Here is a 19,178-nt window from a genome sequence, read left to right as displayed (position 1 = left end):
GGGATTTTGTTTTTCGAGGACGTAAGTCCTAATGTGAAAAAGAACCCATGGGAAAGCTGCTGTGAATATGGTTCAGGGTTGCCCTGGCAAATATAAAGTCCTGTATGTCAATGATATCAGGCAATCTTTAGTCGAGATGCATAGACTGTTGTGTGTATACAATCACTATGAGCATGACCATGATAGGTGCCAGGTGTGCACTATCAACGAAAGAGGATGCCGACAAGTAAGAAAGGACATCCAAGAGGTGTTGGATCAGGGTATGATTGAAATACTTCAGAATCGTAACAAGGATGAAGTTGATGTTATTTCTCCTGTATTCAGAATACTAGAGCTTGATGTCATCAAATATGATGGCAGCAAGAAGAAAGTGTCACCATCTCTTGTGATGAAGCCAGCGGGTCCTGTCCCGTATTCCTCTGATAAAGTTGTTCCCTACAGATACAACACAGTAATGTTAGAAGATGGGAAGGAGTTTTCATTGCCCTTCACCTTTGTTGTGAGTATTTCTGACGTTAGTGGTGTGACCCGCAGTGGTCGTGTTTTCTCGGCTCCGCCGAAACCCCATGAAGACGTTTTGAAGAGAACTGTGGTTAATCCTGCCGGTCCTGTGGGGACTTCTTCTAATCTGGCACTTGTTGTGAAGGGCGTTGACCCTGTTGTTATTGATAAATCTGCTAAAGCTCTTGTCTTGGTTGGCCAGCATGGCATTTTGAAAGAGGACTGTGATGAGATGTTGAGGCTCATCAAAAGGAGTGAATATAATGTTGTTGATCAACTGCTACAAACTCCATCAAAGATATATGTGTTATCTTTGTTGATGAATTCTGAGCCACATCACGAAGCTTCGCAAAGGGTGTTGGATGTGGCATACGTGGACCACGATGTCACAATTGAGCAGTTTGATAGCATTATTGCAAACATAACTGCTTGCAATAATTTGAGCTTCTGTGATGCTGATCTTCCCGAGGAGGGAAAAGACCATAATTTGGCTCTACACATTTCTATGAACTGTAAAAGATGATGCCTTGTCTAATGTGTTGGTAGACACAGGATCATCACTTAATGTGTTGCCAAAATCCACTCTGGCTAAACTTTCTTACCAGGGGCCTCCCATGAGGCAGAGTGGAGTGGTAGTTAAGGCGTTTGATGGATCGCGGAAAACTGTGATTGGCGAAGTAGAAATCCCGATCAAGATTGGACCTAGTGATTTCCAGATCACTTTTCAGGTCATGGATATTCATCCATCATACATTTGTTTGCTTGGCAGACCATGGATTCACGAGGCAGGCGCCGTGACATCCACCCTACACCAGAAGTTGAAATTTGTTAAGAATAAGAAGTTGGTGGTGATAGGGGGAGAGAAGGCTCTCTTGGTTAGCCATTTGTCTTCCTTTTCCTATATTGATGTTGAGGATGAGGTTGAGACTCCGTTCCAAGCCTTGTCTATTGTTGAACCTTCAAGGAAAAGACTTTCTTCATTTGCTTCCTACAACGACGCTAAGTTGGCTATTGAGCATGGTGCAACTACTGGTTTGTGGCAAATGATCAAATTGGAAGATAATAGATCCCGAGCTGGCATAGTGTATTCTTTAGGTGTTTCCAATGAGCGTGGACTGTTCCAGAGTGGAGGTTTCATCCACACAGTTGAAGATTAGGAGGTTGCTGCCATTGTTGAAGATGATGAAGAGGAAGACCTTGGCAACTTCGTCATACCTGGTGGAATCTGCAATAATTGGATCGCTGTTGATGTTCCAACAGTCATCCATAAGTCCACGTAATATGTTCATTTTGTTTAAAAACCCTTCTCCCATGCCAAAGGGAGAAGTGATGACATTGTTGGCACATTTCGATTAATACAATGATATTCATTCAATAATCACATGTTAAATGTTTGTTTTTCCAGATTATTTTTCCTTTTTGTTTTTTGCATGAAATTGGTGATCACCATAAAACCCTAAAAAAGAGAATAAAATCAATCTTCTCATCTGCATAATAATTTGCCTTGCTTGAATTCTAGAAATCTCTTTTATACTCAAAATCATTATGCAGGTTGATCAAACCCATTGAACATAATGATCCAACACCATCTCCCAACTTTGAGTTCCCTGTATTTGAGGCGGAAAAAGATGATGTTGAAGAGATTCATAATGAGATTACCCGTCTGCTTGAGCACGAGGAGAAGATCATTCAGCCACATCTTGAGAATCTGGAAACAGTCAACTTGGGGTCTGAAGACTGTGTTCGTGAAGTGAAGATTGGGGCACTCCTGGAAGAGTATGTTAAGAAGGGGTTGATTGAGTTGCTACGAGAATATGTCAACGTCTTTGCCTGGTCGTATGAAGACATGCCTGGTCTAGATACTGATATTGTGCAACATTTCTTGCCATTGAAGCCTGAGTGTGTGCCTGTGAAGCAGAAGCTCAGAAGAACTCATCCTGGTATGGCAGTGAAGATTAAAGAAGAAGTTCAGAAGCAAATTGATGCGGGGTTTCTGGTGACTTCTACATATCCTCAATGGGTGGCCAATATTGTGCTCGTGCCTAAGAAAGATGGAAAAGTCCGAATGTGTGTGGACTATCGAGACTTGAATAAAGTTAATCCGAAAGATGATTTTCCTCTACCACATATTGATATGTTGGTAGACAATACAGCTAAATTCAATGTCTTCTCATTTATGGACGGATTTTCCGGTTATAACCAGATTAAAATGGAACCCGATGATATGGAGAAGACAACATTCATCACACCTTAGGGAACATTCTGTTATCGAGTGATGCCCTTCGGTTTGAAGAACGCCGGAGCCACGTATCAACGTGCTATGACTACCTTGTTTCATGATATGATGCACAAGGAGATTGAAGTGTATGTTGATGATATGATTGCAAAGTCAAGAACGGAAGTTGAACATGTAGAGCACTTGTTAAAGCTTTTCCAGCGTTTGAGGAAGTACAAACTCCGCCTGAATCTGAACAAGTGTACATTTGGAGTCCGTTCCGGCAAGTTATTGGGATTTATTGTCAGTGAAAGAGGTATTGAGGTTGATCCTGCCAAGGTCAAAGCAATACAAGAGATGCATGCGCCTAAAACTGAGAAACAAGTTAGAGGTTTTCTCGGTCACTTGAATTATATTTCCAGATTCATTTCCCATATGATTGCCACATGTGCGCCCATATTCAAGCTCCTCCGGAAAGATCAGCGTCATGATTGGACCGAGGATTGCCAAAATGCCTTTGCCAGTATCAAAGAGTATTTGTCTGAGCCTCCGATTCTGCCTCCACCTGTTGAAGGGAGACCATTGATCATGTACTTAACAGTGCTTGATGACTATATGGGTTGTTTCCTTGGTCAGCAAGATGAATCAGGGAAGAAAGAATATGCAATATACTACTTGAGTAAGAAGTTCACTGATTGTGAGTCTCGATACTCAATGCTTGAGAAGACATGATGTGTTTTAGCTTGGGCTGCTAAGCGCTTACGCCAGTGTATGTTGAATCATACGACTTGGTTGATATCCAAAATGGATCCAATCAAGTATATCTTTGAGAAGCCTGCTTTAACTGGGAGGATTGCCCGTTGGCAGATGTTGTTATCTGAGTATGAAATTGAGTATCGAGCTCAGAAGGCTATTAAAGGTAGTAGCTTGGCTGACCACTTGGCACATCAACCAATTGAGGATTATCAGTTTGTTCAGTATGACTTCCCAGATGAGGAGATTCTGTATTTGAAGATGAAAGATTGCGATGAGCCTACGCTCGATGAAGGGCCAGAGCTTGGTTCCCGATGGGGTATGGTGTTTGATGGTGCTGTTAATCAGTATGGAAATGGTATTGGGGCAGTGACTATTACTCCTCAGGGCACACATTTTCCTTTTACAGCAAGGCTAACTTTCAAATGCACGAATAATATGGCGGAGTATGAGGCATGTATTATGGGTTTGGAAGAATGTATTGATCTTAGGATCAAACATCTTGATGTTTGTGGTGATTCGGCCCTGGTTGTTAATCAGATTAAGGGTAAATGGGAGATGAATCAGCATGGCCTCATCCCATATAGAGATTATGCGAGGAGGATTTCAACTTTCTTTATCGAGGTTGACTTCCATCACATTCCTCGAGATGATAATCGGATGGCAGATGCTCTTGCTAGGCTTTCTTCAATGATTATGGTGAAATATTGGAATGAAGTCCCCAATATTACTGTGATGCGCTTGGATAGACCAGCTCATGGATTTGCAGTTGAAGAAGTGAAAGACGATAAGCCGTGGTATTTTGATATCAAGTGCTTTCTCGAAAGTCAGATTTACCCGCCTGGGGCATCTGTCAAAGATAAGAAGACTTTGAGGAGATTATCTGGCAGTTTCTACCTCAATGGTGATGTGCTTTATAAGAGGAATTTTGACATGGTTCTGCTCAGATGTGTGGATAGACACGAAGCAGACCTGCTGATAACTGAAGTCCATGAGGGTTCATTTGGTACTCATTCCAATGGACATGCCATGGCAAAGAAGATGTTGAGAGTAGGCTACTAATGGCTGACATTGGAGTTTGACGGCTGCAAATATGTGAAGAAATGCCACAAGTGTCAGATTTATGCGGATAAGATTCATATTCCCCCAACACTTCTGAATTTTATTTCCTCACCGTGGTCTTTCTCCATGTGGGGAATTGACATGCATGGCATGATAAAGCCAAAGGCGTCAAACGGTCACCGGTTTATTCTCGTAGCTATTGATTACTTCACCAAGTGGGTTGAAGCGACATCGTATGCAAATGTGACCAGGCAGGTGGTTGTGAAGTTTATCAAGAACCAACTTATATGCCGATATGGTGTGCCAGATAAGATCATTATTGATAATGGATCTAACTTGAACAATAAGATGATGAAAGAGCTGTGTAGCAAGTTCAAGATTGCACATCATAATTCTTCTCCCTATAGACCCAAGATGAATGGGGCTGTTGAAGCTGCTAACAAGAACATCAAGAAGATTATTTAGAAGATGGTTATTACGTATAAGGATTGGCATGAGATGATGCCATTAGCTTTGCATGGTTATCGTACATCTGTCCGCACTTCAACAAGGGCAACCCCTTTCTCTCTTGTATATGGCATGGAGGTTGTGCTCCCTGTGGAGGTTGAGATCCCATCAATGAGAGTCTTGATGGAAGCCAAGTTGACTGAGGCTGAATGGGTTCAGAGTCGTTATGACCAACTGAATTTGATTGAAGAGAAGAGATTAATTGCCATGTGCCATGGTCAGTTATATCAGCAAAGGATGAAGAAAGCCTTTGATAAGAAGGTCAAGCCTCGTGTGTTCCGAGAAGGTGACCTCGTGCTCAAGAAAGTCTTGTCTTTCGCGCCCGATTCCAGGGGCAAGTGGACTCCAAACTATGAAGGTACATATGTTGTTAAGAGAGCCTTTTCAGGCGGTGCTTTGATGCTTACAACTATGGATGGGGAGGATTTCACTCGTCCTGTGAATTCAGATGCAGTCAAGAAATACTTCGCCTAAAAATAAAAACAGAATAGCTCGCTAAGTTGAAAACCCGAAAGGGCGACTTAGGCAAAAATGAGCGTCTCGGTGGATTGAAAACTCGAAAGGGCAGTCCAGGCAAAAGTTAGAGACATAAAAAAATGAATATATATCCCGCTAGATTGAATACCTCACCCTGGGGCAATCTAGGAAAAAATTAGGGATTTGGAAAGTAACTGCATCCTGACAAGACTTTGTTCTACAAATCGTCATCTGTCAAAGATTCTCGCTCAGTTATCGTCAATTGAAGCTTCAAATACATTGGATTCAGAGTTGGTGGAGAAATGGTCATTATGTTCAATGTAGCCCTTTTTCCAATATATATCACCAATTTCAAAATTGTAAAGATCCATGGAGCCTCGCCATTTGTGGACTACCATTCTATCAAATAAATTTGAGCCTTTATCCAATTCTTTGCACTCTTATTTGTTTCTGCTTAACAAATATTTGCATGTTTTAAACGAATAAATTTTTCATAAACTATTTTAAACAAAGTGAACATTCACAATGACTAAAAGGATAGTTGGAATGTCTTCAGTGCTCTCCCAAGGATAGTACGATCTCCAAAAGGGTAAGACATTTGTTCATATTTCTGGCATGTTTGTGTCCTTTTCATCAGCTTTCAGGTGGTCTCCCCAGCAAGCGCAGAGGAGAGTGATACATCTTCAAATCCCCAGAGAGTCTGGAGTTTTGGCCGCGATCTTTTAGAGACGTGTATACCTCTATATTAGGCACTAGCATTTGTGTTTTGTCAATTATATGGTTGTCATCCTGTGGGTGGACTGACCTAAAATCCCTTATAGATTGATAAAAGTTGATATGCTATTTATTCCTGAGGAAGTTTGTTTTTCCCCGATGAGCAGAAATTCCCAGCATGAGTGGAAATCTCCAGCAGAGTGAGCATGCGTTCCCTGCAAAGCTATCTTTCAGATATCTCTTCAGTAGTAGTTGCCTAGAGCAGTTGGTGAAGGGTTTATTCTCCTTTTTCATCCCCAACATGACATGTATTGACAAAGGATTCGTTTTCGATTCCCTCAGCCAAGGCAGTTCCTCTAGAGGTATTTGTAGTTATCCCCAGCAGGTTGGCTTACAGCTCATCCCCAATAGGGTTGCTTGCAGCAGACTATCCCCAGTTGGGTCGCCTACAATCCATCCCCAATGGAATTGCCTAATCCTAGCTTGACGTTTGTATCCCCTCTATGGTTAAAGATTTCTTCCAGTACTGGACGGCGATTGAGGAAGATGTGTTATTTCCTTCCCCAGTAGAGAAATGGTTCTCTTTCCCCTCAGCAGAGATGTTTCTCCAGCAGTTAGAAGGGAGTGTTTGATTGATGTTTCTGTTTGGTGGTTGTTCCCCACAGAGCTTCACATCATTTCCTTGATAAGTTCCCTAGTAGAGTTTCTTCTACGACGGATCTTATCCGTATTAAGATCCCCAATATAGTTCTTCTATGACAGATCTTATTGATACTCTGCATGTTCCCCAGCTGAGACTTTGCCTATCCCCGGCAGTTAATAGTTGTGACCTTTGCTTATCCACAACAGTGGTCTTCATCCCCAGCGGTGATTGGTGACTCTTGGCAGTTGATGCTCCCCACCAAATTTGATTTCTCCTGTGGGCCCGACCTTTCTCTTTTGAGATGTTATACCGTATGTCTGTCCATTGATCCTCGGGCTTATTTGTGTTAGATATGTCTTGTCAGCATTAATCATACATAAACCGCGCATATACATGCATAATTATAGCATACAGATATTCATGTTGCATTCTTTGCCATATATCTTTGCTTGTTATATCCTGCTATGGATGAAATGTTCTTCCCCAAGTAGATGTTTGTGTTTGATCTCTCCATATAGAGTCAGCCCTGTAGGCAGAAAGTGTCTGTCTTTCTTTATTCCCCACTGAGTTATGTCCTCGTGGATGATTATTGTTTCAGTTTCCTCCTTAATTATGTATTGGGATGGAATTACTCCCCTGAGTTATATCCTCATTGGGTTGAGTCTTATTTGATTGTGTCTTTCTGGTTTGTTCCTAGGTTGACTCCTTTTTGTTATTCCCCTATAGTTCTCTATGGTTTAGTTGTTCAATTGCTCAGTAACCAGTAATTGTCCATCTTTCCCCAGTGGATTTTATGGCCTTCTACCCAGTAACCGGTAGTTGTAAGTCCTACTTTTGTGGTTTTCTACCCAGTAACTGGTAGATGTAATCCCCTCTTTGTTGGTTATCTTTATCCAATATTCGGTATTGATCTTCCTTTGTTTTTGAATATACCACCCAGTAACCGGTGATATATCTTTTGGATAATTGCTCTTATTAAGCAATTTATCCCCTGCGAGTCATCTTTCATCCACCCTTGTTTGGTGATGATTATTTCTCCTTCCGATTGGTCATCATTTTATACCCAGTAACCGGTATCCCGATGTCCTTTCTTTTCGGTTGATTTATCCTTTATTAACCCAGTAACCGGTTGTGGATAATCTTCCATGCGAGTATGTTATCTACGTTCTGACGGTAATAGATAATATATCTCATGCGCTCTTCAGTCGAAGTCTTTGTTCTTCCCCAAACAGATGTTTGTGTCTGATCTCTCCATATAGAGTCAGCCCTGTAGGCAGAAAGTGTATGTCTTTCTTTATTCCCCACTGAGTTATATCCTCGTGGATGATTATTGTTTCAGTTCCCTCCCTAATTATGTATTGGGATGGAATTACTCCCCTGAGTTATATCCTCATTGGGTTGAGTCTTGTTTGATTGTGTCTTTCTGGTTTGTTCCTAGATTGACTCCTTTTTGTTATTCCCCTGCAGTTCTCTGTGGTTTAGTTGTTCAATTGCTTAGTAACCAGTAATTGTCCATCTTTCCCTAGTGGATTTTATGGCCTTCTACCCAGTAACCGGTAGTTGTAAGTCCTATTTCTGTGGTTTTCTACCTAGTAACCGGTAGATGTAATCCCCTCTTTGTTGGTTATCTTTATCCAATATTCGGTATTGATATTCCTTTGTTTTTTAGTATACCACCTAGTAACCGGTGATATATCTCTTGGACAATTGCTCTTATTAAGCAATTCATCCCCCGCGAGTCATCTTTCATCCACCCTTGTTTGGTGATGATTATTTCTCCTTTCGATCGGTCATCGTTTTATACCCAGTAACTGGTATCCCGATGTCCTTTCTTTTCGGTCGATTTATTCTTTATTAACCCAATAACCGGTTGTGGATAATCTTCCATGCGAGTATGTTATCTATGTTCTGACGATAATAGATAATATATCTCATGCGCTCTTCAGTCGAAGTCTTTGTTCTTCCCCAATTGAGTAAGATTCGTATTTCCTTGCGAAATCGAATGCCCATCCTGTAAATTGAGTTTGCTTTCTCAGCCCTTCTTTCGGATGATGAGTGTCTTGGATATGTTCCCAATTCACGCTTGGTTGGTCACCTATTATATGCTCAATAATCGATATCCCCGGTGTTTCTTCCTTCTGCTCCCTATTATGACTTTTTGTCCCCTGTGGAGTCAGACTTTCCTGAGTTGAGATATGCCTTTTGGGTCCTCCTCAGATGTTTCGGATGATTAATATCTCTCACCCTTATACCGGTCTTAGATATTCTTTCTCCCTGAGCATGTTGTTCTCTCACCCAGTAACCAGTGTTTTTGATAACATGTCTCCCCTTTGAGTTTATTACCTGGTAGATGGTAATATCTCGTTGTTTCTTCCTCAGCTGAGTCCTTTATGGATTTCCCCATCTGAGTCCGGATTTTTTTCCGAGGTATCCTTTGTGGATAGTTTTGCTGTATTGGCATATTCCCTAATACATGCATCTTTGCGTCAGCTCGAGTCTTTCCATTGATTTATTTCGTGGAATCCCTTCGTGTCTTCCAGCAAGTTTTCAAGTCGTGACCTGCTCACGCATTTTTACCTTATTTTTCCCAGAGTCTCTGTCTCCCTAATGAGTGTGTTACTCCTATGGACTTTCGGTCTCTCCGATTTCTTTTTCCTTTGTGGCCACATATCCCCACAGAGTATTTTACTTTTGCATGCTTACATATGCATCATGAGGTCTCTTAGGGACCAAAATTTGTCTCTTTGTTATTATTTAAGCCCATTCTACCTCGTCGAGACGAAGATTTTAACCTTCATATCTCCGACTAGAATGACCTTAAATAGGGGCATCTGTAAGACCCTAATTTTGACCCTAAGATCCCTCATGGCATCATATCATTTGCTCATTGCATTGCCTCAAGAATCATAGCTTGTTTGGCTCCTTAACCCTTAGGTTGGGACTTGTGTGAGTGGTTTGAGACCACCAAGCATGCTTGTATTGTATATTATTGCTTTTCTTATCTTAATTACTAACCAAAAGCACAAAAATATGTCACTAACTCTTTTTGTTTTGAAGCTCAAGTGATCACATGTGCCCTTGCTCCTATAAGGCTCCTAAGCTCAATGAAGTGGCTAGATGAAGATGAAAGCAAGCATGAAAATGGTCCCCAAAGCTCTCAATCATCATATATGCCTCCCAAGTATCTTAATTTGCCAACTTTATCAATATAAACCAAGGGGCTTAAGGATTGTTTCCCAAGGAAACCCTAATTCAACTGTGCATTGATTCTGCCTTGCCCATGAAGCAACCTCAACCTATGATCAAATTAAATTAAGGGAAGTTCTTTCATTAATTATTTTATGCATATATGAGCCTATGTGAGTATCCTCAATCATTCATTCATCAAGATTTGAAGTTTGGCCATGAGAAGTTGACCAATCAAGTCATCTGACTAAACTGAGGATCCCTGAGACCTAACTTTTTATGTGTTTCTCAAATGAATATGACCCCAAGAGAAAAATTGTTCTTAAAAACCATATGAACAACTTTCATGTTCATTAAAAATCCATTTGAAACTTGGAAGGTCATCATTCATGTCAAAACATTATAGGTCATTTTGACTAAAACCCTAATTTTGGGTCAACTTCCCAAGGACCTAACTTCCTTATTTTTTATGATTTTAAGGTGAGAACAATTGAATTGGAAAGCTTGAGATGTCTACTTAAATTGTTATGTTGGACAAAATTTCATAATCCTAAAATAAACACATGTGATAATACAAAACATTATAGGTAACTTTGGACCAAAACCATTGAATTTGAAAAATGTCCAACTTCAAGTGCCCATAACTTTCTCTTCAAAAATCCAAATGAATCAAACTTTAAGTCTAAATTTATCATCGTGAAAAGATATACAACTTTGATGTTGGAGATTTTTCCATTGGAGGCTTGCATCATTAAAACAGAAGGGCTTGAAGTTGATCACTTTTGGTAAAAAAATTCAAAGGAAACCTAGACATATTTTGTACCTCAAACTTCAAGGCCAATTTTCATAAATTTACAAACTCCAAATGGATTTTTGCCCAACATAACTTTTGTTCCTTATTCAAAAGTATTTCCAACCATTACTCACACCACCATGTTTGGATTTTCCATGTGTGATTTTCAAAGGGCTTAACATTTATGATCAATTATGCAATTCACATTGAATCTTCATGCACAAGCAAACACCAAGCCAATTGCACGTTTGTTGGTATAAAGATAGAGTATCGGGTTTTTGTTATCGTCTCCACGGGGATTGTGTGATATCGCCGTCGTTCGACAGTTGTTAAGTTCTTAACTTATCGTAACAAAGGGGTTTTTGTTTTAGGTCACGGTAGCTTGCATAAAAAGTAATAAATTGCGGTAAAAGTTTTGGTTTTTCAATATGAGAAAGATTGTCAAAGTTAGGGTTCGACGATCACTTTGCATGCATATGTTCGATCAACAAAACTCATAAACTCCATTAGATGTTAAACACATTCACAAAGTCCTCCCAATGTGTTTATCTCTAACACACATTGTGGGTTTTCCCATTTTGATCCATTGTTGATCTCTCACACAATCTATCAAAATGACAACTTTTAGGTTTAACTTTTTAGTAAACAAACTCATTCATTACTATATCTAGCTAAAGAACAAGGATGGATGAAAACCTAGGTCAAGAGTTGGAAAACATCTCTCGACCATAAACCAACACAAAGAGTTATCAATAAAACAAGGTTTTCACCATATATTCATCATCAAAGAGTTTACAAATGAAGATCATCCCATATACATACAAAGCTTATGATCATCTACATCTAACCTTGACAAAATGAAGGACTTAGCTACTCATTTTCATGGTAGCTTGTACAACAAGTTTTGGTTGAAGGTTGATCAACATCCGAGTCGAAGAATCGAGATTGGATGGGAATCCACCTTCTTTTTGTGAAATATTGTTAAGAGAAGAAGAAGTATGAGAAAAATGGGTTTCTAGGTTACAAAGTATGATCCCAAGAAAAATGCTGAAAAATATCTAAGTGTAAAAGTTATGTCCTTTCCAAAAAGTAGCCCCTGCTACTTATAGTACTTGTTACTGAGTTGTCATGCTCGCTAGGCGAGCAGAATGGTTCGCCTAGCGAGCCCCAAAATAAGCCACCAGAGGCACCTGCGCCCAGAAGAAACATCCCAGAAAAGTTGCATATGTTCGCTAGGCGAACAATCCTTCGCTAGGCGAAGCTCTCGCTTCTCTCCTTCGCTCTAGCGAGCCTTGATGAATTTGCTACTGGAATTGCTCGCTACCTGCTCGCTGGACGCTCGCCTAGCGAGTACTTGGCTACTTCCCTCGCCACAGCGAGTTCTGAAGGTTTTGCTACTGGAATTGCTCGCTGGATACTCGCCTAGCGAGTAACTGCTAGCTTTGGTTTTGTCCAAGTCTGGGAGTGTTCGCTGGAATCTCGTTGAGTGCTCGCCTAGCGAGCACTTCGCTACCTCACTCGCCTAGCGAGCTTGCTGATGTTTGCATTCTTTCTTGGTTCCTTTGCCATCTTTCTTGTGCCTTTGTTTTCTACTCTTTCATGCCTAATTTCTGCACAATAACACACAAATTAAAGGTACCAAGATCATTTCACATTGTATTGCAAATCATCAAAAGCAAGGGCGGTTTCGAACACTTTTTCTACAAAAAGGAGTGAAAGATGCTCACATTTGATAGCTCAAATAAACACACTTTGGCATCTAACAACGTCCAAACCATCTCAAAATGATATCAGCTTGCATTTCCAGTCAATTTTGGGCCTCACATGCGCCTGTACATGCCCATGCATGGAGGACCCAATTCTCATGCACACGAGTATTGCCTTGCCTTGCTTCATCTCCAGCTATAAATACATGGCATTGCTCATTCAAATCTCAACCTTAAAGTGATTTGAAAGGTTGCTGAAGTGAAAACCAACCTTACTCAAAGGAATTTCCATTTTCATTATTTTCAAATTCAAGCTTGAATTTCAACACAATTAGTTGATCTTCAAGTTTCAATTCCTTAGCCTTGCATCCTCATCATCTCAAGATCAAATTGGAAGCAAAGGTTTGAAGAGATCGTGTTGTTTAAAGCTGCACTTCAAAGGTATAACATCAAACTATTTTAATCTAAATGTTACTCCATGATGTGAATTGCTGTGATTGAAACTGTTTTCTGAAGTCCTCGAGCAAGAGGCAGGTCAGTGGTGGTCTTGATTTCATGATTTAAACCATTTCAGTTTGCATACCTTGAATTTCAAGCTTGGATTTCTCACTTAATAGAAACATTGAGCACAATCCAAGGTTACAAGGGTGATGTACATCACCCCAGCTTCATTTTGGTACCACGTTTGTCTATTTTCATTGAAGTTTCAAAACCTGCGCGTGGTGGCCGGAAGTTGTTTGCGGGCCGGAGAAGATGGTGGTTTCCACCATCGTCCCCACGTGGATGCCCCATCGCCCTTGGATCTCACTTAAACAATCTAATCTTGGTCGTGCGTGTGTTTAACCTCTTTTAATTCATTGTGTGATGCATTTGACTTGTGACCATGGTACATCAGCGCTTCTGAGCCCTTGGATGACGCCACGTCAATTAATGAAGTCAATCCAGCACTCCCGGTTATTTTTGCTATTTTCTATTTTCTGTTTTATTTTCTTTTAATTCCTTTTTATTTCAAAAATTCATAACTACTTTATTTGAAGTCACAAAAATATGAGACCAATGGAAAAAAAATTCTTGAAAAATCTAGTTTCATAATCTGATTTTTAATTATTTTTGTGACTTCATTTAATATTTTTTGTGAATTATTTTGTTTTTATTAGTTTTTAATTCATTTTAAATACTTTTGATATCTGAAAATTCCAAAAGTATTTTCATAACACATATGGATCATGATAAGTCTATGAAAAATAGTATCATCAATTTCTTAATTGATTTGAGATTTATTTGAGATTTTAGTTCATTTGTGTTATTTTTCTTTGTTTTTAATTGTTTTAAAATAGTTTCTGTTTTCAAAAAATGTTGAGAAAATTTGTCAAACCTTGTTTGGCCATGTTAGACCTATGATGATTCAATTGGACTTGTTGAAGTTGATTTGAATTGAATTTGAGGTTTGACCATATTTTGTCCATTTTAATTTTGCATTTATTTTAATTCCAAAAAATACAAAAAAATATGTTTGACTTTGTTGACTTCTAATCTTCATTTCTCTTTTGTTTTACATTGGTTGATGATGATTTGATTCACATTTGATCATTGTGTTTTGATTATGTCATTTGAATTCTCCTTTTTTTCATTTCATCTTCATCTCACTTCTTCTTTTTATTTTGGTCAATGAGTTAATGACTTGTGGTTGGTCTTGACACATGAGAGGCTTAACATTCTTTGATCCAAATCAAACTCAACTTGATCAAAGATCAAGTGAGTTGCTTTGTGTCCAAGATAGGTTGCTTCTTGGTCAAGCAAAAAAACCTAAAGTCCATACAAGGCCTTTCTTCTTTTCTTTTGGCATGGCAAGTTGTAGGAGCTTGGCTTACTAGTCATGATCTCTAACTTGTGTTTATTTGCCTATAGTTTTATTGACCGGCCTCAGATAGGTGTGACTACTACATTAGTCCACTTACAATTGCTTAACATAGCGCTAAATTGTCTTATGACACACTAACATTAACTACTAACTACTAACTTTAATTCAAGCATTTAATTTCTTGCAATTTACTTTAATGCAATTTACTTTCTATCTCATTTATTCATATTGCTTTTTCCCTTTGCTCACTTGAGCACATATTTTATGCTTATGCCATTTTCCTTTTGCTCATTGGAGCTCATATTGTATATAAATATATTGTTGCTTTGTCTTTGCTTTGTCTTTGTTTGTGTGAACCCAGTGCAAAAAGGAGAAAGGACTTAGAATTAGGACCTTACCTATGCTTAAAGGAGTTCAAGAGCAACTAGGCCTCATGCCTTTAGAATGATAAACTTGTTGAAGAGCAACTAGGCCTCATGCCTTTAGAACGCTAAATCTTAAAGTTGACTTCAAAGGACCCCTAATCTAAACTCAGTCTTTGTCCTTTTCTCTTATTGGGTTGTGAACTTTTTGATGTTTGTTCTTGTGTGGTAGGGATTCCATTTTGAGATAGTAAGAAGGATCATTGTCATGAGTAGTCAAGTTAAGAGAGACAAGCCAAATGGAGATCCTAGGAGCTTGAATATAATATTTGTTTGATTTCTTGTTGCTTGCTAAGTTCAAAGGAAAAGAGCATCTTGAATCATCTTTATGATCTCAAGAAAAGGAACTACAAGGGTTTTATCTCTTCTCTTATCTTTGCATGTTTAGGACTAGCCCTTCTCTTCTTCTCCCCACTCTAACCCAAGCCAAGCTTATTTTGTGCAAACTTTGACATTGTTTTCAAACTAGAAACCTAGGCCTTATGCCTTTGACTTTTTTTCAAAAATCTTTTCATTAATACTCATCGTGAATAAACCTTAAGTCAACTTTGACCTCATTTTGTGAATACACTTAACTTGTAAATACAACTCACTTCAAGTGATTTTATGGTTCCAATGACCACCTTTGTTAAACCTTTTTTTCATAAACATTAGCCATAGGTTTGAGTTATCATAGTGGTTGATGTAAGCCTCACCTTATCCTTAGTGATTGGACTATAAGTCTTTCATACTTATTATAGGGTTAACCCCTCACTAGTATGTTGAAGCTCTCCTCACATGGTGGATTGTTGGTTTAGGTTGAGTTTTCTCCCTTTGATAACAAAAGACCTTAAGGCTTTTGATCAAATCAATTCACCAATCTTTGAGATTTTTACCCCGAACTACGAGGTTTTGATCCTACCTTTGTGATGGTACGTAGGCAATGGGTTCATCCATTCAAATAACAAAATTGTAAATATAATCTATTCTCTTCTCATCCCCTCAATCTTGTTTGCACGGATATTTTCACAAATACCAACCTATAACACATGTTTGCAAAAAGAGGTTCCCTTAGAGTACTAACGATGTCTTGGGTGCGTAAAACCTTCCCATTTCATAACCAACCCCCTTACTCAGATCTCTGACATTTTTATTAGTTTTTGATTTGATAAAACTTCTTAGTTGGCTTTTGTTCGCTATTTAGCCTTTCCTTTGGACAAATAAAAGTGCGGTGGCGACTCGAATTGTATGCTTACTTTTGATTTAGTCAATAAATCTAAAGGTAACGAATACCCCGCTACACACCCAAAAGCGTATTTTCATTCTATTGCTTCTAACTTGTTCATTTTAAGTCAGATTTGGCCAATTTTTCTCGCTAAATGACGTGCAATGGCAACATGTCATCACAATCCCATTTGAATTGTTGCTTGTCCTCAAGTAACATGTCTGCACACTGAAACTTTTTCATAAATAAATTATAAACCTTACCAAATGAACGTCACTTACTTTTGCTGATCGAGATGTTTGTTCCATGATTTGCTTTAACCAATTCATATTATTTACTCTAGCACCAATACTCAACCTATCTATCTACTCGCCATTATACACTCAATTGCAAGAGTGTTCAATCAATCATAATTTTTGGACAATTTTTTGCTTATGTCAGGGTAGGATAATATATAAATAATCGACTTAAACCTTGGAGTAGGTACCTTTTTGTCATTTTGTTATCTTCTTCCTTTCATATCCCTTTTTCTTTTATATTGGTGTTCACCCATGTTCTTGGTAAAAAATCACTTAGTTTTGAGTTAATTACTTGAATGACCAAACTAGTAAATCCTATGGCAAGTTTGTGTTGAGTTTCTTTAAAAAGGAAATATGTATTCAATTTTGTTAGATTTCTTACAAGGAATATTGAGTATTTGCAATAAAATAACTTGTGACATATAATTGCCAGACTGATTTCGACTAGGTCAAAGTTAGTCTTTGAATGCTAAATAAGAAACAACTAATAAAGAGATTTAAATGGAAAAAGTTGTATTTGCATAAATGTAAAAGTGGTAGACACGTACATTTTCTTTAGTAAACTAATTTCTCTCTTATGTGCGGGTACTTTAAGGGTAATCAAAGTTTACAATATTTTTGTCACCCTCGATCCTAATACTATAATCCCTATTTATAATATAAAATAACTACTTTCCAACGTTCAAATGATCCTCTGTCTGACACATCCTTTATGCATGTGACTATCACATGATTCGATCTCCATGTGTCTCCGCTAATTTGGATAAGACCAAAAAACAGTTACTTCAGTTTGAATTTTGAATTCACTCTTAGTCGAGCCCTTCAACTTGTCGAACTTCAAACCTCATTAAACTTCTTCGAATTTTTCTAAGTCCCTAGCCAGAATCTTTGACTCCTATAGCTCCTGTGGCAACCCCTTCAGTTGAAAAACAACTTGATTTTCCCATGTGCTTAGGAAATTCCAGCTGACTTCCTTGTCAAATTCCTTTTGGAATTTCTAGGCTTACAATTGGGTGCTAGAGACAAAAATTCTTAATTTGGGTCTTTTTATTTTCTCAATTTTTTTGAAAATTTCATGTTTTTGACTTCTTATTTTGCTTTTCACTTTTTTTCTTTTTCTTAGACCAATTTATCTATTACCCCCAACCCTGAACTTAAATGTTGTTAACTTCCAAGAGCAACCTAAAACTTAGTGATTAACATATATTGAAAATAAAATCTATCTACCTAACTCCAAAGAGGGTGTAAATATTTAATCTTTTAAGTCAAAGACTTATAATAGTCTAAGTCACCGAAAGAAAGGCTAAGGCTCGAATATGTTAACAAGGGAAATAAATTAATATGCAATGGTGGTTTACAAGGCCATAGAGTTTTCATTAATGATGACACTTTGTCATTGCATATTTACGGTTGAAGAAACGGATCAAAACAAGTTAAAGAGGGGCAGAAATGAAGAATAAAGGCTAAATAAAGATGCAAAAATGATTAAGTATGGAGAAATAAGGAGATAGTGAAAATTAGGTGAAAAAAGAGGCAAAAAGCATCTAGCTGCTGAAATAATCATACAAACCATCGTTGAGCATCGCGCACATGATTTAGATGTAAAGTCAGCATCGCACACGCGATGACACTTTTCTGAACTTTTTTACGTGTTTCTGATTCATTCTAAAGGTTTTAAAAGGGGAGGTTTGGTACTTTTTTCAAGGGCTCTGAAATTTTACACGTGAAGGCCAATTCTTCAAAGGATTTATCATGCAACCTTCTTATTTGTATTTGGTATTGTAATTTTCACTATGAGTATCTAACTCTCTTTAGGTTACGTTGTGTTTGATGAACCTATTTTAATATTGTTGGAGCATATGTTTGATTTACTATTGCTTGAATAATCCGAATTATAATTCTATTCAATTGCACCTTGTTCTTAATGATTTTTTATGTGAGATACTTTTTAAATTTGAATGTGGGTCCAAAGGGAATACTGACCATTAGTCTATATGTTGGACCTATGGAAATTATTGTGCTTACGTTAGTGGAGTGTAGATTAGTAAGATATACACCAAGGGATTAGGTATATAGGTTTTCTTAATTCACCGTGGGATTATAGTGACAATATCATTCATGTAATACATCAAACATCAATAGTAGAGAAATAGGGGATTGTATACACAACCAGACCGCTTTCGTATTATTGTCACAACACTTCATTTTCTTTTTGCAATTAAAACTCGACCCCCCCCCCCAAAAAAAAAAATTGTGCATTGCATAATATTGTCTTGTTAAATAGAAGTCCATGTGGATTCGATCTTTTTTATTACTGGGACAGTATCGGTATAGTTGTCGAGAATTCATCAACTAACAACTGTCACTATGTTTGTTTATTAGATCAACTAATTAAAACAGATAAAATGCAAATCCTAGATATTACAAATACATGGACACACTCAGAAACAGAAATAAGTAAACAATGAAAATCTTATGCCTTAAACCTCACTTGCTTAGGTATTTGGAGGTTGAGTACAAGTAGGGGTGTCCATTTTCTTCATCAATCATCACTCCGCTCGGTCACTTTAATCTCGATCACTTAATTTACTTTCTATTATGATTGTTCAATGGTACGGTAGTGACTAAACTGAAAAGGAAACGAGCACAAACAAATTCATTAATCAAACAGAACTAAACAGTAAAAAATTTGAGGCAGAGAAATTTTTTTAGGAGCTCCCATTCTTCATCAGATTGGTATATATGGGACACATAACAAAACAAAAAGAAATATAACTAAAATTGTTGAATCATAAACTATCATTTGAGCTGCATAAGTCACGAAGCTGATTACTA

This window comes from Lathyrus oleraceus, chromosome 3 (assembly GCF_024323335.1).
Source record: "Lathyrus oleraceus cultivar Zhongwan6 chromosome 3, CAAS_Psat_ZW6_1.0, whole genome shotgun sequence".
Classification (NCBI taxonomy): domain Eukaryota; kingdom Viridiplantae; phylum Streptophyta; class Magnoliopsida; order Fabales; family Fabaceae; genus Lathyrus; species Lathyrus oleraceus.
Note: the sequence above shows the minus strand (reverse complement) of the source record.